Below are 21866 nucleotides of genomic sequence, written 5' to 3'. Positions count from 1 at the left end.
CTCGGATTGTGTTTCCATCGCATGTCATATGACTGCATCGAAATTTAAATTAGGGAGAAGCTTGGCTTACATGGAGTCTGCTAGCTAACTGGAGTTGTTTTCCAGACCACTATGTGTTCAATGTTGGTTTTGGGGATCTTTCTGAAACAAATCACATCCTCTGGTTCTTGTTGGTGATTGAGATGCTTTTTTAAGTTATATGGAAAAATGTTTAAGTGCTTTTCAGTTTTGTTTTGGTTGAGATCTACTGTATTTGAATATTATTGTAGTTTTTTTTCCCCTTGCATTTGTTCTTCTTTGAATGGTTTTTTGTATGTGTGTGTTTGATAATAAAGTTATTTTAAAAAAAAAATATGTATTATTTTTTAGAAAAAGGGAAGGCCACATGTTAAACATGCAGAGGGCATGGCCCCGGTGGGTGGGGTGAGGAATTGTTGTTCCTGCTAGGCATGCAGGCCCAGCAGCAGCATGGAGCCCTCTGGGTGCCCCTGGGGCTGCATGCCACTGCTCCTTCTGTGGCTTGGGCTGCTTGCCATGCTGGGGGGGAGGAGGAGGGGGGAGGGGAGGGGGGGGGAGGAGGAGGAGGAGGAGGAGGTGGAGGTGGAGGTGGAGGCGGAGGCGGCGGAGGTGGCGGCAGCGTCATGGTGCTGCCCCTGGGCTGCAAGCACAATGGGCGGCCCCAAGGGAGTGTCAGGGCCCAGGCACCCATGTAGGGCAAGGCAGTGTGCAGCAGCCTGGAGCTCACACAGGTCCTGCCCCCAGACACTCTGCCCAACCACACGGTCACCCTCCAATATGGCTTGCAACCAAAACTGTGGAAAGAATTAAGTCCGTGAACCAATGTAGTACTGTAATTATCACGTTACCAAAACCTTAACTTTCCCACAGCAGACAGAAGCCGTGGTAGTAGCGCTTGAACTCGCCCAGCACCCTCTGTTTCAGTGACTTCTTTGCTGCCACCAGGGCTGCTGGGCTCTACACCCTCCTCCAGCTTTTTGTTCTTGACCTTCAGGGACTGGAGTCATGGCTGAGAGGGGGCAGCGAATGCCAGCCACGCACCGGAAGGTACCAGCCCCCCAGCAAACACACCAGCTGCAACGGGAGTCCATGGTGCTCCTGCCACCCCACACAGGTGCTCAGGCCTCGGCATCCAGTGGCTGCTGGGCTCGGCTCTGAGGCACAGCTACAGCTTCTACTGTGATATTGAAGACAACTTGTGAGAAGAGAAATCTTTGCCATATTTCTGATCTCAGCAAGAAAGATTTGTGCCTCTCATGCGATGGTATCTATCAGTGTCCTGTAGATGTTCTTTCAAGGGATACTACTGAGAATGGCCATTAATGGAATGTTGCTCCAAGAATGATGCAGGCAGGGTCAGCTGAAGAAGCCACGATGCAACCAGACTCATGGTCCCTAATGTTGAAGATATTTGAAGTCTTTATATTCTGAGATGGTTCGTTATGCAGTGATAATTGAACCAGGATGCTGATTTCTGTGAAGACATCAGGATCTGGAAGTGAGGGGAGGACAAGGAACTGTTCTGCCTCCTCTTGGACATCAGAGAGCCCCTGTGATGGAGGTGCGGAAGCCACACCAGCCCCATGCACAGGATCTTGCTATGTAGTTCGGGCTGGCCTTGAACACAGTATGTAGCTGAGGCTGACATCAAATGCATATCCTCAGTCTCCCAGTGCTGGGATTACAAGCATCCTCCACCACATCTGGAAGCAGTTAACAATTTGCTGGCAACACGTGACCTGATACTTTCTTCCTGATAAACGCTGCTGCTCCCAGCCGGCCACACAGTCATGAAGGGTAAACAAGCAGTGCTCCGAAGGGGACTGTCCTGTACAAGCTATCTTCTTCAGGTTCACCTCTTTGCAGATCCTGAAATCAAGATTTCAATAACCCAACGTTGCTGTTATCAGGTTGACCCTCACGTAGAAGAAATTTGTTATACAACTTTCTAGAGTAGGCCCAGGGACACCATAGCCACATAAAATCCTCAGATGGACTTCACAGTGCAAAACAGCAAAAAACTGGAGGAGCAGAGCCCCCCTCAGTGCTGAGGAGGTGAGCTGCGTGGGTGCCAGCAGCACCACTCTCCCCCCCACCCCAGTGGCTGCGCTGAGACAGTATTTGGATCCACAGCACAGAGGCTCAGGGGGTCATAAAGGACATTGTTCTGAGCTCCAGAAGACAGAACAGAAGTGAGCAACAGAAAGACGGCCTCTCTCAGGCTCCTTGATGAAAATGGAAGCCCATAGGAAAAGTGAAGAAAATCTCTGCAATAAAGGCACCCCAGACCACTGTAGTTGCACACTGAATCAGGCAGGATGGTGTGTGACTGCAGTCCCAGCACTCTGGACAGCTGAGGTAAGAAGGTCACATGGGGGAGTCCAGCCTGACCAATTTGCTAAGTTAGTGAGACCCTTAGTGGGTATCTGGAGTAAAATGTCTGAGGATAGAGTTCACTGAGGAGATGCAGAGTACAAGCACCAGTAATGCAAAAGTGAAAAACTAACAGATAGATGACAGATAAAAATATTCATAGATCCTTAGACAAAAATAACAAAATAAGTGGCCACAGATTTATTTAGTATGAAGAAAGAGTGGCTGTCACGGGCGGAGACAGGGGGAGAGTCCCCACTGTCCCGGGCCTGACTCTCCCAATGACGCAGAAGGTTGTGAAAGAATCAGATAGAGACCGAAAGTGTAGAAGCAAAGTTGTACTTTTACTGAGCAAGCATGCAAGAGTACAGCTGCCTTCTCGCAGAGAGACAGGCAGGGGTGCCCCAAACTGAGCCACCATTGCAGGGGGGCTCAAGATGCTGGTTTTCTAGTAGTCGGGGCCTATCCTGCCCCTGGGCTGAGGGTGCCCCTATTTGATTGGTTAATGATTAACTTAGCTCATTACTAGGGACAACAAGGAAGGGTCTTTTCAGGGGCCCTTTACATTTTAGGGCCAAGGTTCTTTTTCCTTTTGATCTTAGCAAACCAAGCTTTGCAGGGTACAGCATGAAGAGGAGGTTCAGCCTCAGCAGACTGTCAGCTTTTTATGGGTGGTTAAGCCTGTTCTGCCAGCTATCTGAACTCCTTTGGGGAGGGGCTCATCTCTCCCTGCCAAGGGGTCTCTATCCCTACAGGGCTATAGGCTTTTCTATTACATGGAGACTCAGGTTATGGAGCCCCAAGACATGAGCTCACTTCCTTGGCAACATCTCCAATCAGAACTTGGAACCCTTGTTAATGGGTGTCACAATCTTGTAACAGCCATCTCCCAAGCTCACTTGGCTAGAGATGGTCAACAGCGAACATGCTGAGCTGCTTCTCCACTTCGAGAGGCCACAGCCTCAGGATCCCAGGCAGAGAAAGTATCTGTGAAAGACTGAGAAGATGGCTGACTCCACCCAGACACCGCAGGCCACGCTGCAGCAGCCGCAGGACTGTCACAGACACCCCAGGGATGGTCTCCCTGGGAGTGATCACCAGTGACCTACCACAATCAAGGTACCCCAGTGAAGTCTCCCTGAGCCCAAATACCAATGGCACAGAAACTGGAAAGAGCATGGAGCAAGTATCACCAGGCCCAGAAACACCCAGTAGCTCTGGGCAGGTCTACCCAGAGCTGGGCACAGAAAACCTAGAGAGTCAAAGTCCAGGGGGGGAGACCGAAGTCACAGCCACCGGCCCCCGAGAGACATTGAGAAGCCTGGTGTACATCCATCCAGACCTGGCCGCCACTATTGGAAACAACTTCACAGAGAGCCTTGCAGGATTCTGGCCAGTGTGGTCCCTGCGGGCAGGCAGGCCGCTCTCATTCTCTGAGCCCTGCCTGCCTGTTTCCCTGGGCAGCCTACCCGTCTATGGTCCCTTCTTCCCAGGCACCTCCACCACCCACACCTCTACCCAATCAGCCCTGATTTTGGGAAGAGACATCATGACAAGGTCTCTTGAGAATTCCATCCACTTTGAGGGCCTGTGTGATAAAGATCGAGATGTGTGGTGTTTGGGCAATAAACAGCTTTTCACCACACACTGGGTAGAGGAGGAAGGAGACCCATATACTGTGTCACCTCAGTTGGAGTTAGAAGAGGCCATTAGGCTTTCTGAACTAAAGGAAGATTCTGAGCTCTTAATTCATTCTACCTTATATACCAGAACATCCTAAAGTGCCTTGTCCAGGAGGAAAGAAATTCAACCACTGCAGAGCTGCAGGCTGCTGGAGAAAGCTGTGTTATGCGAATGGCCACACTTTTCAGGCCAAATGCTTCAGCAGGAGAGCACACTGTGCTGTCTGCACAGACAGTGTAGGGGGACTTGGCCTCCAGGTGTATAAGTGCACCAACTGCAAACTCTTAGTTTACAAGAAGTGCCACAAACTTGTCACAATTGAATGTGGGCAGCATTCTTTAGCATCAGAGCCCATGGTGCCAGTCGATCCAACATCCATGGCTTCAGACCCTGCACACACAGTGATCCCACATAACCTTTCAACTCATGAGGCTTTAGAACAAGGTGATGAGAATGAGGCAGGGAACACCGGGGAAGGTGGCAAAGCTTCATCTGGTCTAGGTCTTGAGGACTTTGACTTGCTCCACATGATTGTCAGAGGAAGTTATGGGAAAGTACTGTTAGTCCAATTGAAAAAATCAGATAGTATGTATGCCATGAAAGCAGTGAAAAAAGAGCATTCCTACATTCATCGGGTACAGAGAGAGAGGCACATTCTACAGCAGACATCCAATTGTCCTTTTCTAGTTGCACTGCATGCTTGCTTCCAGACAGAAAGCAACTGTTCCTTGTTCTAGACTATGTCAGTGGGGGAGATCTACTGTTTCATGTGCAGCAACAAAGCACGCTTCCTGAAGAACATGCCAGGTTTTACTCTGCAGAAATCAGTTTAGCACTCAACTATCTTCATCAGCAAGGAATACTTCACAGAAATTTAAAACTGGAAAATGTATTACTGGACTCAGAAGGGCACATTAAACTCACCGATTATTGCTTGAGTAAGGAAGACTTACAGCCAGGAGACACGACCCGCACTTTCTGTGGCACTCCTCATTTCATGGCTCCAGAATTATAAGAGAGGAAGATTACGGTTTCAGTGCGGACTGGTGGGCTCTTGGAGTACTGATGTATACGATGATGATCGGAGAGTCTCCATTCCATCTTGGTGAGAGCTCTGATAACCCTTATGAAGACTCAATCGAGAATCTCTTCCAAGTAATTTTAGAAAGAGACATTTTCATACCTCGTTGTCTGTCTGTACAAGCTGCAAGTATCCTAGAGGGTTTTCTGAACAGGGACCCAAAAGAACGACTGGGTTGTCATCCTCACAGGGGCTTTGCTGATGTTCAGGAGCATCCATTCTTTCAAAATGTGGATTGGGACATGATGGAGCAAAAGCAGGTGGTGCCTCCATTTAAACCAAATATCTCTGAGGGATTCGGTTTGAACAACTTTGATCCTGAACCTGTCTGGCTCACCCCAGATGATAATGACATTGTGAGGGAGCTTGATGGATGTGAATTTGCAGGTTTTGAGTATATCAATCGTCTTATGATGTATGAAGAAGAAAGGGTCTGATCCTCATTTTTCAACCATGCATTTTGCTTATGTTGCCGTTTAATGCTTGGAAAAACTTGTTACCAGCCTGGATAGAATTAACCATTTCAGAGTTGTTTGGAAGCTAATTTTAATTTATTAAGTTATATTTAGATGTAATACTTGATTCTTATAGTCTATAGTAGAGAATACGGAACTTTTTGTTCATAGATTAGATTTTTATGAACTTATTTAAATAACCATGAGCCAATTGGTTGTTAACCACACTTGTATATACATTCCACTTGTTGAGTGGACATAATGCCTAATATTTTTCTTTTTATTTGTGATACAAGAAAACAATGTCTTTTCAGTAAAATATCTTACCTATGCTAGTTTCTCTCCAACCACATTACCTGTACTTTCTGGGCTCAGTTTATGTAGTCTTCAGGAAAATCCAAAAAATAGCAACAATTTTGATTAAAACACATACACTTGTATCTTTTTTTTTTTTTTGGTACTGGGGATTGAACTCAGGTCCTTGGGCTTGCACAGCAGGCAGCAGAACCACTGAGCTAAATCACCAGCCCATACTTGTATCTTTTTTATGTGAGGAGGATACAATATACAACTGCAGGCTTTGGAGGGGTGGTGATTCTTGTGAAGTGGGGCATCTGAAAATGGTTGGAGGATAAGTTTCTTAAATGTTTACAAATTTTGAATTGTTCTAAATTTGAAACTAGATCATTAACTAAAATTAAATTAAACTAAGATTGTACCATTATAACTTATTTACATTTAGATGATGATGGTTATCTTTCAAATCCTTGGCATAAAAATGATACTAAAACAGAGGGATGATATATAGCATCTTAATTTTATTTAACGATCTAGTTTTGAATTCATAATGATTTGGGATTTGTAAACATTTAATAAATTGTCTTTTGATCTTTTTCAGATGCCCCATTTCATGAGAAATATTACTTTCCCAGGGCTTGTAGTCACATATTGTCTTTTCTTCATATAATTTAGTTTGAAATTGATGAAAACATCAAAGGAAAATGCTTATACACATTCATGTGTTCATTTCCGGGGCACATATGTTTCTCTTAATGCCTGGAACTTGTTTTAAAACAAAAAGCAGTATTCACAACATAAACTTATAGAGAATTCTAACATGTCAGAAATATGTTTAGGATCTTGCTTTTAAGTGTTGCTCTTTTCCATAGGGCATTTCAGAATGTAGAATCATCACCCAGGGTGTTTGTTTACCATGTTTATTACTGAGCCCACATTAGAATTCTTCTAGGCTTTTGAACCTTATTTTGAGAAACACTTTCTTCAAGATATTCTTTTGTCCTCCAGTTAAATAGTAGAAAGTGTGTTCGTGGTTTAATATTTTAAGATGTTACAAGCAGAAATTTACAACTTTATGAACATTTTTGAACAAATTTTACATGAATGACTTCATTAGATACCTTCCTTGTTCCCCTCAACAAAATCTTCTCAGTTTTCTGCCAATGATATCCAAATGATGAGCATTTTTCTTTGTTGAGGTTTTCACCATAATTCAGGGTGGTCTTTTGCTTTTCAATTTTTTAAGTAATAAGATTAACTGTATATTTTATAGAGAACTGCATTACAAATATGTTTTCAACTATTTTTGAAATATTTAAGTGTTATGTCAGTTCTTTTCATGTCATATAGAAATTGTCTCAAAATACTCATTAGGGGAATAAGTCAGTTTATAGTCAGAATGGTTGACATTCTAGTGTTCTAAAAAAAATTATTTTGCATAATCCTGTAGTCAGATCATTTTATGCATATGTACCTTAGGTTAAATTTCAAGTATTGTGTTCAGCACTGGTATATTTACTGCATACATTTGTTTTGTTTTGATTTTTGTCATGTAGAACACTGACTTGGTCATCATAATGCAATCTGTGTTGTGTTCTTCTTTTTTCATGTTACAGCCTTTAAATAAAACATTTAATATAAATTCAAAACATGTTGAGCATGCTTGCATGGAATAAGACAAGGATTCTACTTTTACAACTTTTATTCATTATAGTTCTGGAAGTCCTAGCCAGAGCAATTAGTCAAAGGAAAGAAATAAAAGGAATCCAAATTGGAAAAGAAGACAAATTGTCACTGTTTGCAGATAATATGATCTGCTGGCCTTGAACTCATTATGGAGCCCAGGCTGGCCTCAAGCTCATAGTGATCATCCTGCCTCAGTGCCTTTGGAAATGCTGGGATTACTGGCATGCGCTACCCTACCTGGCTGATTATATATATAGAGAGAGAGAGAGAGAGAGAGCGCGCCAAAATTTCTCCTAAAGATACTATTAGAACTAGCAAATGAATTCAGCAATGTTGTAGGATACAAAATTAACATATAAAAATCAGCAACATTGTTATATGCCAAAAGAGAATTAGTCAAAATAGAAATCAAGAAAGCAATTTCATTTAGATTAACTACAGAATGAAATGAGAGAAAGTACAAATTTTACTAAAAGAGGTAAAAGATGTCCACAATGAAAATTATAAAACACTGATAAAATAAGTTAAAGAGGACACAAAAACATGGAAAGACATTTTGTGTTCATAGATTAGATGAATCAGTATTGCTAAAATGTTTGTATGACACGAAGAGATTTACAGATTGAGTGTAACCTCAATCAAAACACCAACTGCAATCTCCACAGAACTAGAAAAAACAATTTAAAATTTATAAACACACACAGCCAACGTCATCTCAGGCAAAATGAACAAAGCAGAAAACATTATACTTCCTGTCTTTAAAACAGACTGCAAAGCTGTACTAATCACAACAGTGTGGTATTAGCATAAAAACAGGAACACACACCAAAGAGAGCCTAGAAGTGAACTGATGCATGTACAGCCCGTGGATTTTTGACTGAGATTTATGAACATACACTGGGGAAGGGACATTCTTTTCAATATATGCTGCTGGTAGAACTGGCAGAAGAATGAAGCTAGCCACCACCCACTCAAACAGCTAAAAAGATCAACTCAAAATAGATTATAGACTTAATGTAAGACCTAAAACTCAGGACCTTGCACTTGAGAGGATGGTATGGTGCCACTGAGTTAAATCTCCAGGCCTTAGATGTTCATCTTAATACTAGCATCTAAGATTTAAATGTTTATCATCCATCCAGTGGACATAAAGCCATTTCCAAGAGCAGGAAGTAACACTAAGTTGTAGTTAAATTAGGAAGCTTTAAGTGGAAAGTCAAAGGAAATAATTTCACATATAAGAATATCTGAGTAGCTATGAGAAATTTAAAAAATATGCCTATGGAAGTAAATGTACATTAAAAATCAAATTTGATATATCTGACTACATAAACTATTTCCACACAAACTCATGTACAGACTTGCATGTGTGCACGTGAAACATGGAATTCTGAAGGAATCATTCAGTTATCATCAAAGATTGGGAAAACAGCTCACTTGATATCGCTTTTGACCACGGGTTCCAGGACCGGCGGCTGAAATGATGTGAAAATGAAGAGTGGTGTGGGGGTCAGATTCTTCCCTCAGCGCTTTTACTCACTATATCCCCTCTTGCTAAGAACTGTCCCAATCAGAAATAGTCGCTTATCACTGGTGTCTCCTCTTCACTCAGAAATCCAGACTTCATCCATCTTTTATCCTTTCTGAGGAATCCTGTGGTGCCCAGAGTGACAGGAAAGAGCAGGGCTCTGTTGGCTGGGAAATGGGCTAATCGCCCTTTGCATGTCTCTCTGGTGACTCAGTCCTGCTCCAAGCACCCACCACAGGTTTTTGTTTGTTTATTTGTTTGTGTTTGGGTACTGGGGATCAAACTGTGGACCTTGCGGTTGCAAGGCAGGCAGAGGCACCACTGAACTAAATCCCCGGTCCAACCAAACATGGCAATGGTTCTTAACTGAAGATGGGGAGCAGGTGGTGAACAGTACCTTTGTGGGACACAATGAGGCGCCTCAGCTGTAGAGATCAGTTTGGGGACTGCAGCCTAATACACTTACAGTTAAGAGTATCCTTATTCTTTAGAATCAGGGTGCCCAAGACTGTGTCCTTATTTCATTCAGCCCTTGCATTAACACAAAACATTCACATACTTATGAACACAAAACACTCACATACTTATGTCGCCTACAGTTGGTGCTTGTTGCTTTGGAGCTTAGTGCTGTTAATAAACATTAGCTCATTAGCATTAATAAAAAAGCATCTTGTCACACCATAATCCACAGTCGCCACTGAGCTCTCTAAAAACCTGCGATCTGCTTTGCTTTGAGCAAAGCCTTCGTTATTGATGGCTTCTGAGGACGTAGCTGACATCAGCCTTCGCGGATCTCAGCTCAGTATTTCCGATCCACTCATCCTGGCTCGTGGGGTCACAGAGATGCGATCGGCTCCTTGCTTTCTTTCCCGAGGGTTTTGTCTGGGCTGGGCTCGGCATGCTTGTTTAAGGTAAAGGCTCCAGCCCGTGACCTCCTCCCGCCGGGCGGCTGTTTGTCTGTGGGTTCTCCGGGGCACCAAGCAGAGCGTTCCAGCTTGGCCCCAGCACTTGGCAGACAAGCCCCTTGATTGTGTGGGAGATCGCAGGTCACTTGGGGCGGAGCACCCCTTTCAGGAGCCCGGGAGGCTGAGATACGCATGCATGCAGATGAGGGGAAATGTGCTGGGGAGCAGGCGGGCCTAGATGTCTGCCCGGTGGACAAAAGCTACTATGTCAGCTTGATTTGCGAGATCAACATTCATGAGTCCGACCGCTCAGGAAGGAGGATTATCTACAAACAGTGGTCTGAATGGAAGCCATAAAAAAGTGATTTCACACTACCAAGCAGGAAGAATATTCTCCCTCCTAAAGTATTCTCAGGAGCATGTTCTGCCCCTCCCAGGTTCCCACCGCAGGCGGGGGGCGGGGGGGGGGGGGCGGGGGGGCGGCGGAGCTCAGCCGCGGACTCCTTGGAGCGTGCGCCGATGGGAGCAGCGCCAGCTTGGCTTCTCCAAATCCACCCCGGGTTTTGCCTGGCACAGCTCGTGTGGCCCATTCCAGACCCAGGGAGCTCCAGGCAAGGACTTCCCTCTCCCCGACGTCCGATCAGTCCTGCCCCGCTGGGGCTCCCAGGCTGAGCCCTCCGCAGCCCAGCCTTCGTCACTTCAAAACGTGCCGAATATGCATCTGGCATCAAAGGCGCTGGGAGGGTCTTTCATCAGCTGCCTAAGTAGGGACAGGCTCCCAGCCACCCGCATTTGTAGCTGGGTTTGCTGCTCTGAAATGGAAATGCACCTCCTGATGCAAAGAGAAGGGGTGGAAGGGTTTTTTTGTTGTTGTTTTTTCCCACCCGTGGACCTGGTTTCTCCTTTTGACTGGCCCTCATCGTCCTTTGTGTACGCTCGGGCTGTGTTAACCCTGCAAGGCTCCCTTGACGTGGTCCCCTGGTAAAGCTTGACTTCAGTCAGGCTGTCACGGAACACCCCCACCCCCAAATTTAGTTGTAAGAAGACACCGGTGGATGTTGGAGTTCTGAAGTATAGGGAGTGGGGCGAAGGCAAAGCCTGGGAAAACTCTCTAGCTGAGGCCAGAGTACCTGCCCCAGAGCCCCACTGGACCCCATGTCTTTGTGTCCCTGGGCCGAGCCTCCTGAGCCCTCCCCTTAGCCTGGCTAAACCCCTCCACTGTGCAGCTGTTGACCTGGCAGAGGCAGCATCCCGGATTGAAGGGCAGGGTGCTGGAGATTAAATGTGAGCAGCCTAAGAGCAATCTCCAGCCGGAATGGTGCTCTCATGTATAATGTTGACGAATTACCCAGCAGGCAGCTATTTTTAAATTTTTCCCTCTTTTTTTTCTTGGGGTGGGGGGAGACTCCCACTGTTATAGAAGCATTCAGTCCTTTAAAAGAAAGCCGGCAAGCAGGCATAAGTATGTGTGTGTGAGTGTGTATGTGTATGTGTGTGTGTGTGTGTGTGTGTGTGTCTATCCAGTGGAGAGAGGAGAGAATTTAGGTAAGCTGAGCGATGGAGGGTAGAGGAAGGAGTTGAGCACAATTCTGTAGTACAGAAGGACTCGTCCCTCCACAGTTTATTTAGGAGGGAGGATGAATCAGTCAGCAAGGAAATATTTGGTAATACATCCATACTGGGTAGAGGGAGTCCATGAGGGTCATCCAGGGTGTTGGTACAGAAGGATCTGCACTTTCAAACTATGGGAAGATAAAACTCAGGAAAGAACACGGTGGTAGGAACGGCCTTTGGTGGGGCTAGTTGCGAGGCATGCATGAGAAAAGTCTATATATTGTACTAAGACACTCGCTCATGGAAGGTAGGAGACTCACAGGTGAGCGTAGTTCTCTATGGAAAGACACAGGTGTTTGCTGAGTGAATGGGGAGAGCAGAAAAGCCTGCTAGTCCCGGAAGAGCAAGGAAATTGCTCCTTCTTGACAAAGTATACATAGTCCTTTGTGACAATTGTCCTTTTTGACAAGAGAGTATATATAGTATGCTAAGTTTTTAATAGTATGCCGATTTTTGTAAAAAAAAAAAAAAAAAAAGGGAAAGTGAGAAAGACATATCTACCCATTAAAAAAAAAAAAAGAAAGGTTGAAACGAGAAAGTAATGGCGTGCGTCCTACCAGGAGCAGGTAGGAGACAGGAAGGGGGGAGATGAGTGAGATACAGTGTTTGTCTGGTTTTATTTTTGGAAGCTTGTTAATTTTCAACATATTTTAAAAATTATTGGGAGAGAAAAATATTCAAAAAAAAAAAAACCAAGCTGAAAAAAAAAATGAACCTAATTCTATTTCAAGGGAATAATCACACTGAAAAGGCAGGGAGGAGGGTGGTCCAAGTAATTTGTGACCAAGCATTAGGCAAAACCCTGAGACTTAGGGAGGGTGGAAACAACTGCAAATAAATACTAAGCTCTTTTTAATACGTGTGTTTTTGTAATGCCATGGACAGAGTGATTCTGAAATAATTTGGGATATTTTAGAGTAAATAAGGAAATACATTGATGTTGGGAGCAAGGGTTCTCATTGTGGGAGGAGGGAGTTGTAAATGTGCAAAGGAGGATATACAGGTATAGGAGGAATGGGCTGCAGTTGGAGTGTGTATGTGGAATCATTATTCCTCAGTGAGTGTACAGGCACACGTGTGTGTCATGTATGCAGACACACACAGAACTACACATTGGTTCTGCAGCCTTAACTAAAGGCCCCTGTGTAAAGGCATGGCTGGCAGTCTGGGGCTATTGGTGGGTGGTGGGACTTTTAGTAAGTGAGGCCGGTGGAAGGAAGTTAATCCTGGGAGGTGTGTCCTTGAATTAGCACGGGGACTCTGGCCACTTCCTGTCTCTCTCTTTCCCTTCCCATTGTGGTGAGTAGCTCCTGCCAAGCAGCACCATGCTACCATATGCCCAGAGAAACAGGGCCAAGCCACCAGGGACTGAAACCTCTGAAACAAGGAACCAAAGTAAATCTTTTATCCTTGTAAGCTGTTTGTCTGAGGTATTTGTCATAGCAACAGAAGGCTGACATTCTCTGTGTCTGCATACACACATGCACACAAACATACACGCAGGTTCATCTCTCTGCATACCGACAAGATTAACTCTGGGATTTCTATGGATATCAAAATCCAGGCACATCCATGCACGCTCAAATCCCCTTTTATAAAATTGCATAATATCTGTGTATAGCCTACGCATACCACTTGCACACTTTACCGCTTACCTTATTTTTGGTACTGGGGATAGAACTTAAGATCTTGTGCTTGAAAGGCAGGCACTGTGCCACTGAGCTAAATCCCCAGCCCCCCCCCCCACACACACTTTAAAGCTTCTCTAGATTATTTAGAATACCTAATGCAATGTAAATGTCAGTAAATAATTATACTGCATTGTCCAGGGAATGAGAAGAAAAAAGACTGTAGTATTTAGAACAGACACAATTTTTTTTCTAAATATTTTAGATCCACTGGTGGCTGAATTTATAGACTGGGATGTAGAGGGCCACTGAAACAAAGATACCTCCCAACAAAGATACACCTATGAGCAAGACCTTGCTTTTTAGTGCAGCTTAGGAACCAGGGATCCTCAGATACAGGACTTTTAAAATCGAGATGACATTCACATAACAAACTTAACCATATTGAAATGTATAATACAGTGGCTTCAGTGGCATTTGCTATATTCACAGTGTTGTGCAGCCCCCACTTCTGTAGCGAGCTGGAGCATCCTCTCATCCCAGGAGGAAGGAGGGGCTCCCACCTGCTGGGCAAAGTCCTTCAAACAGAGGAGCCACCCTGGAGGGACTTTATGAGTCTGCGATAGTTCAAAGGCCAAAATAATTCAGGATAGTAACAAATTATAAGGCACTGTAAAAGAAAATAAGAATTAGCCAGGGATTTAGCTCAGTGGCTCCGCCACCTGCCTCGAAAGCGCAAGGACCCGAGTTCGATCCCCGGTACCAAAAAAAAAAAAAAAAAAAAACCCAAAAGAAAATAAGAATCCATCTCATATACTAACAGCAAGTAAATGTATGAGAAAAAATGTCTTTTTTCCAACAGAATGCTACTATAGACGGAATTGCCTCTCCCCTCCAATATTGAAGCTATAACCAAAAATGTGCCTAAGAAGTAATTAAGATTAGACAGTTCTTAAGGGCAGAGCCCTAGACCAATAAAAGTGGAGTCCGTAGAAAAGGAAGGGACACTGAGAAGTGCACACAGAGCAAAGGCACATGAGGACAGGGCCCGGAGACGCCATCTGCAAGCCAAGGAAAGAGGCTTCAGAAGGAACCTACCCTCGATCAAGAAGTAGAACTGTGACAAATACACGTCTCCTGTTAAGGCCACTCAGGCTATGGCATTTTGCTCTGGTAGCCTAAGCAGACAAATACAAACATCTAGTGTCAGCTGGTAGATATGGAAAGAATGGAATTTAGAGGGAAAAATTGGCGAGGTGCAGGTTGTTTGCATGATCTTAAAGTGTCTACCCACAGACTGCCTTGCAATTGAAAGGGAAAAAATTATAATCATACAAGTGGAGACATCAGACAACACCTTGGCCGAGGATCAAAATTAACATTGAAGGACAGATGGACATCTTATGCATCCAGATATGAGGCCCTAGAGAGGGCACAATACTATTCATGTAACACTTGGCTAGGAATGCATAGTCTGAATCTAAAAGAGGAGACACATCATACAAATTCCAAACATGGAACTTAGTTTTTTTCAATTGACACAGCTTTATTTTTTATTTTTAGGCAAACTTTTTGTTATAGCATATGTTTATGAGACATAACGAATACATCAATCATTGGGAATTGTTGCGTATCCTTATTCCATTATAAGCTTTTTCTTTCTTTTCCCCTTCTCTTCCCATCCCCTAGATCCCCTTCCGGTTTCCACAAAGTCTACTCCCTGTTTTCTATCACCTATCTTTTAGTTTGTCCTTTAAATAATTTATACTGTGGGTTTCTCATATCCGTAATACTGTGCCACCTTCTGCATCTGATGTATTTCACTTAGCATTATGGTCTCAAGGTGCATCCATCTTCCCACAAATGACTCAAACTTATCCTTTCGTTTTAAGAGAAGAACTGTGTCAGTCAGAAAGGAAAAAAAAGACTGCAGAAATACGCCAAATAAATGCAATACATAATTCTAGGCTAGATCTTGTACTGGAAAATATCTCTGGGTGTGGTACACAGCTTCTGAGATGGTCCTTAATAAATAATCTACCTAGTGTTTGTGATCTGTGTAATCACTTCCCTTAAATGTGAGCTGGATTTATTGATTTACTTCTAATGCACACAGTATTACAGAAGTAATGGAATATCTCTTCAAAGGTTATGTTACAAAGATGACTGAGGCTTCCATTTGGGGGAATCGCTCTCTCAGTTGTTCTAAAGTAGGCCACTCGCCATGCTCTGAGCTTACTAGTATGAAGAAGACCATGCGAGAGGAACTGAGGGCCTCTTGCCAATACCTAGCCAAGCACTGAGTCCTTCAACTCAGTGAGGGACCATGAAGGCGGCTCCTCCTCTAGCTTAGCTTTCAAATGAGAACCCAGCCCCAGCTGAGACCTCACATCCAAGGACTCTAACAGGCCCCACCAAATACCTAACCTAGGAAAATGAGATTATTACTTTCAACTGCTAAGTTTGGGAGTGATTTATTGTAGAGCAATTGTCACTATACCATGTCAGGTGACACAATTGGAAAATGGACTGTAGATTATATAGAGGGTCATGTCAGCATTAAATTTACTGAACTTGATAACTTTGCATAACACTGTAGGACAATGCTCTAGTCTTAGGAAATGTACACTGCACACTGACAGATGAGGTAAAGGGTCATAATGCTTGCAACTCACTCTTAGAGAAGATTGTCAAATTTTACATATTTAAAATTTATAAATTGCTATGAGGTCTGAGTATATAGATAAATATAAATGTAGAGAGAAGGGAGAGGACAGGTGACAAGGATACAGAGAGTAAGCACCCACAGAAATGATCAAGCAAACGGAATATGTGGGTAACACATAGGAGATGGGTGTTCTCTGTACTATTCACACACCTTCTTCTCTCTGTATGTTGGAAATTATTTCTAAAAAGTATCTGATCACTCTAATATATCTTCAAGAATATAGGTACAAATAATCTTTCCAGGCCTCTGAATTACTATTGCAAAATGACACATAACACCGCTTTACTTCAGGTACATCTTCTAGAATTCTAAATTCCTCATAACACCAAGAATCCAAGCGGTAGACAGCATTATGCTTCTATGAATCTCCTATATTTTGTCCATGCATTTGCTTCTTTCTTTTTTGGTATTGGGGATCGAACTCAGGTCCTTGCGCTTGCACAGCAGGTGGCGAAACCACTGAGCTAAACCCCCAGCCCCTTGTTTGCTTCTTTCTTAAGGTGTTTATTTTATAATGTTAATCTTAGCAGCTAGCATTTTCAGCAACACTGGGAGGGCTAATCTTTCCAGGCTTTTCTTTAAATAATAATTTTAAGATACAATTAATATTCCATTAGATTTACCACTTTAAAGCCCATAATTTAAGGATTTTTTTTTTTAGTTATCAGCAGGTTGGGCAACCATCACAATGACCTAATTTTAGAACATTCCATCACTCTCCACCTCTGTCTCTGTTTGTTCCTGCCTCTCTCCAGCCCAGGAAGCCACTGATCTCCTTTCTGTCTCTAAAGGTTTGTCTATTCCGTATAGTTCATGAAAGTATGATTATGATACAGTTTTGTATGGCTTGCTTCACGTACCCTGTTTTTAGAGTTCAGGCCTGTTATAAGCACATATTTCTGTGTTATTTTTACAGCACTAGAGACTGAACTCCCGGCCTCAGGGATGATGGCCAAGAGCTCTACTACTGAGCTACACCCTTGTCATAGTTGATTCTTATTTACTGTCAAATAATATTCCTTGGTATGGGTATAACAACTTGTTTATGCATTCATCACTTCTTGGATATTTGGCTTGCTTCTACTTTATAGCTACTGTGAATAATGCCTCTATGGATGTGCACAAGTTTTTGTGTGGACACAGATACATACCCAAAATAATTGAAAAACCTGTGAGTGGAACTGCTGGGCCGTATGGTAACTATATGCAATATTTTGAAATTTCTAGGTTTTAGTATGCTTTTAGGCTATGTTCTTTTTTCTAGAAGTGCTTTAACCCACCTTATGGCTTTCCTGTCCTGTGCACATTTGCTTGCCTGCATTTCTCTTTGTGGTTTTATGGTAGGAATACTTCCAATAAACTACAATGACTTATGAGCAAAGAGTATACAGGTAGAAGCTACTTCCTTATCAATGGATCCTATTGCAGCCCAACCTTTTTCCCTTCTGATGAATGATTCTTTAGATTCTGTGCCAACCTTTCTGGCACTTACATTTCCTGCCTAGGATCACATTTTAAGTATTTCAAGTGCATACCTTTTGTTTCCTAAAAGGCCATCAGCTGCTGGAAAGCAAGATCCATGCATTATCTTTCTTTCATGTCTTTCATCATGCTTAGCCAAGTATGTGATTTAATTAAATTCTAAATGTTAAGCAGGGACTATCTGTTATACTTTAATTCCTTCACAGTGGTTAACTAAGTGTTGGGCATATAAAAGATGTTTATTTAATGCTGAATACATGGATTTTTAACTTCCTAAGAGTTTTCCCTAAAATTTTTTCTAATTTTGAGCTTGTCAGCCCAGTTCCCACTTGACAAATATAGTTACGGCAACCAGAAAGTTCATTCTGCCTTACACTCAGGAAAGATTTCTATTTCTCTACAGTGACGCTATGAACATATCTGATATCCATCTTCTATTGGTTTGCTAGAGAAGAGAGCAATTTCTCTGAAACATGTCTGTTTCCTCTATTCTCAGCTTTTTCTCATGGAACCACTTTGCAGTAGTATTTTCCCCAATGTGCTGGGTAATAAAGGTGGGGAGGAGAATATTGAGTTGAGGTGGAATTCTGGAGACTTAAAGATTAACTTCAGCTCCAAAACACCATGTCCAGAAAGGCACTGGTAGAATCCTTTCCAACCCAAAACACCTTATCTTTAAATGTAAATATGTGAATACTGCAGAAAAGCTTATCTGAACAATTCTTGGTTTTGCAGCACAGTTGGAACACAACGTATCCTGGTAATGATTACACTGATTAATCAAGATGTGTTACACTCAATACCTGGGTCATCATTTTTAAAGAGCTAAACTATACCGACATATTGAGCACCACACCCACCTGGACCTAATTTAAATCTCTTTTGAGGATTCAGAAGATATTTTAGGGTTTTTGCAACGTTTAACTATTTTACCACAAACCTGCGAGAGTGCCACAGAATAGAATATTTTGAAGAGAATTTCAGGTCATAGAAGGATTATCACATTCAAACACTATACCCATTATACTCCTTGCTCATATGAGAAAGCAGAGCAAAGACAAGGACAAGTGACATCAGAAAGTAGAAACAGGAAAGCTTTTACCACTGTCATCTTAAAAAGTCACACTTTGCTTCTCTTGGAGCACCCAGTTCTTCTTGTAATGTGATTTCTTCTGGTGTGTGTGTGTGTGTGTGTGTGTGTGTGTGTGTGTGTGCATACATGCATGTGCATGCCTTGGTTTGTTCACTGAAACAACAATTAATGAGAAAGTGTAAGAGAGTTTCCCCTGAATTTTATAATTTATAATTTACATTTATAGTTATTCACATTTTTATCTTTCCTGAGCTCTGTCTTCTTGAATCACTCAGTTCTTTTGAATTGCATAATACCTTGCCAAATTCCAACTGCACATTCTTCAGTCTAACAAAGCTACTGTCAGAAAATATTGAAGGCTGATGTGGTTGAACACACCTGTAATCCCAGCACTGGGGAGGCTGAGGCAAGAGGATCGCCTCACCATGAGTTCGAGGCCAGCCTAAAGTACATAGTGAGACCCTTTCGCAAAAATAAAAACAAACAACAAATGGAAGGATTCCTCTCCAGGGAGGTGGTCTAGACAGAAATTGTCCCTCTGGGTATCTCAAAAAATTTGGAACAGAGAGACTATTAAGAGACGGACCCTTGTGTTCGCTTCGGCAGCACATATACTAAAATTGGAACAATACAGAGAAGATTAGCATGGCCCCTGTGCAAGGATGACACGCAAATTCGTGAAGTGTTCCATATTTTTAGAGTTCCCATTTGACCCAGCTATTCCCCTGCTGGGTATCTTCCCCCCAAAATTAAAAGAATCATACCACAGCGATATATGTGCTCCCATGTTTATAGTGGCACAGTTTGTAAAGCTAAAGCTTGGAAACAGCCCAAGTGCCCATCAACTGGAAACTGGATAAAGAAAATGTGGTTTTTTAATAAAATGGAGTACTACTCAGCCATATAGAATGAGAAACTAGAGTCATTTATAGCTAAATGGATGCATATTGAGGCCATCCTCTTAAGTGAAATAAATAGGACACACATGTGTAAATACCAAATAGTATCTCTAGTGTGAGAAACTGAAAGTGTAAATAAGGATGAAAATTATTAAAACGAATAATTGATAATTTGAAATAGGAAAAGGTCCAAAGGTGGAGGGATGGTGGGAGGGGAAGGGGAAAGGGAAGAAAGGAAAGGAAAAATTATGAGAAAGAAAAAAAATGGAAACAAAGTCTATGTAAATAGGGAAGGGTGGAGGGGGTGAAGGGCACACAGGTAATGAGGAAAAAATAAGAACCAAGATGCATCATGTTCAGGTACAAACACCCAATGATAAATATAAATGTATTTTATACCTAAAATGTACCAATTAATATAAAAAAAAGAGATAGACCCTTGTCTTAGGTAAGGTATGAGCTTTGTTCCTCACTATGAGGGGTTGGTAGCTGTTTATCAGGTGTGTTGCTTTCCTCAGGTTGCCTCACCCTCAGACCTGCTTGTCCACACAGGACAGCATCCAAGAGGCTGAGAGCAGAAACCACCAGCTTCTTAAAGCCAAGACAAGACTCACAACTTCACTTCCCATATATTCCATTGGCCAAAGCAACCCTCAAGTCTAGCCCAGATTCAAGAGCAGAGAAAACAGATTGCGCCTCCTAAAAAGAGCAGTTGCTAACAATTTGTGGCCATTTAAAAAAATTATAAAACCTAATCACAACAATTTCTTTTCCTCTTCAGTTTCTAATATGGCTCTGTAAGTAGATGGTTAGGTTCTAGCTTTTGTAAGTAAATGAGTTTTATACTGCATAAGTAGAAGATCACATTGGTTTGAGTTCTCCAGGTTGTCATTTAAAAAATATTTTCAAAAGCATTTGAATGAGTGGCCAATTTGCAGTGGTATTTCTGCACTGTCACTAATTTGTATGTTTTTTTCTTTTGTTTTGTTTTTACTGAGTTAATGTCTTACAGTAGTCCACTTTCTGGTGCTAGGACACAACTGGGCCATTTATAAAGAGTAGAAGTTTATTTGGCTTGAGACTCCAGCAGCTGTGAAGCCCAGGAGCCCAGCACAAGCATCTGGTTGAGATCTGGTGAGGGGCTCTTGCTCTAAGGTGGCAGAGGGAAGCACAGGGTAAGATGGAGTGAAAGTACTGGCTTGGGTCTCTCTTCCTCTACTTATGAAGACACCAGTGACATCCTGGGGATATAATCCTAATTACCTCCCACATGTCCCACCTTCAAATACCATTAACATATGAACTTGGGGATTAAGCTCCCAACACATGAACTTTGGGGGCCAAATTCGAGCCCTAGCAGTGAAGCAGAGCCTGTGGAGGGTAACCTGCATCTCTTGGCTCTTCTGTAAAATGACCCCTCAGCCTGCCCGTGAAGAGTGAAGACAGGTCCCTCTTTCAGGACTGTCTTATGGGGCTGCTGTGGCTTGCAGAATACTTTTGGGAAGGTCATGTCCCTTGAGAACTGGCTTCTGAAAGTCATTCCTTTTCCCATGGGAAAAGCTTTTAGGGAACAACTTGAGTCACCTGAAGAGGAAAGTGTTTTATAGATAGTGAGGCTGGGCTGTCAGAGGAGTTTAATTCTAAGGGCTGGAGCATTCATTTCAGGATGAGACACCTGTGGGCCCACAGTCAGGCAGGCACTAAGTCAGGAAGTGGCTTTTGTGTGGCTTTTACAAAAGCTTTGTGGGCTGGGATTTCTCCTGGTACCTTGGGATTTGCATTTCAGGGAAGTAAAAATGAAATCTCAGAGAGTAGAACTAAAATTTAAAATAGTATAAGTGATCTTTATCCATGCAGACCTGACTCTTATATTAAAATGCTTTGCTCCCCCTGTGGTTATTAACATTTCATTTCTTCAAGTGACACTTCTGGTCTCTGGCTCCCCTGGGAAATCAGCTGTATTTGCCTTCATGGTCAGTGGTCAGCTAAATGGCTGTTTTCTGGTTCCTACTTACTCAGATTCTCTCTCCTGCCTGAAAATAGGGCTCAGCACTGGAGCAATCTGCCCTGGTAAAGAGGAAGTGGTTAGAAAGGTAGAGGAACTGGCCCACTCGTATCAGGAGTAAAATATTTTCAAGGGATTGACCTCAGAGTTTCTGCTGGTTGGAAACCATGGTAACCACTGCTGGCCCCTGGAAAATTATTTCTTTTTACAGCATCCCTGTCAATCAGCACATGCTGCCTCCAACTTCGAAAGCTGTGATCCTTACAAAGGGTCTGCCAACTAGAAGCTATTGCTGAAATATTGGTGTTTGAAACCCTGGAAGGCATTGGCCTTCAGTGATTCACCTGGGAGTCCCTCAGCAAATAATAATAGCTATTGTTAATACAACACT

At 42.8% G+C, this 21866-nt stretch overlaps 1 long non-coding RNA gene and 1 other non-coding gene across 3 annotated transcripts in view; one reads left to right on the top strand and one right to left on the bottom strand.

Moving 5' to 3' along the window:
• LOC147825942 (uncharacterized) overlaps positions 1 to 21866 on the bottom strand; it is a 122301-nt gene that overhangs the window by 79366 nt on the left and 21069 nt on the right. The gene's annotated exons all lie outside the window — the stretch shown is intronic.
• On the top strand, positions 19162 to 19268 carry LOC147825943 (U6 spliceosomal RNA). Its single transcript, XR_015440181.1, has one exon. It is a non-coding gene; the product is annotated as a U6 spliceosomal RNA (small nuclear RNA).

Source organism: Heterocephalus glaber, unplaced genomic scaffold (genome assembly GCF_053883595.1).
Source record: "Heterocephalus glaber isolate CG9 unplaced genomic scaffold, H.glaber_assembly_v1.0 deba00001481, whole genome shotgun sequence".
Lineage (NCBI taxonomy): Eukaryota > Metazoa > Chordata > Mammalia > Rodentia > Bathyergidae > Heterocephalus > Heterocephalus glaber.
Note: the sequence above shows the minus strand (reverse complement) of the source record. Positions and strands in the feature narration are given on the sequence as shown.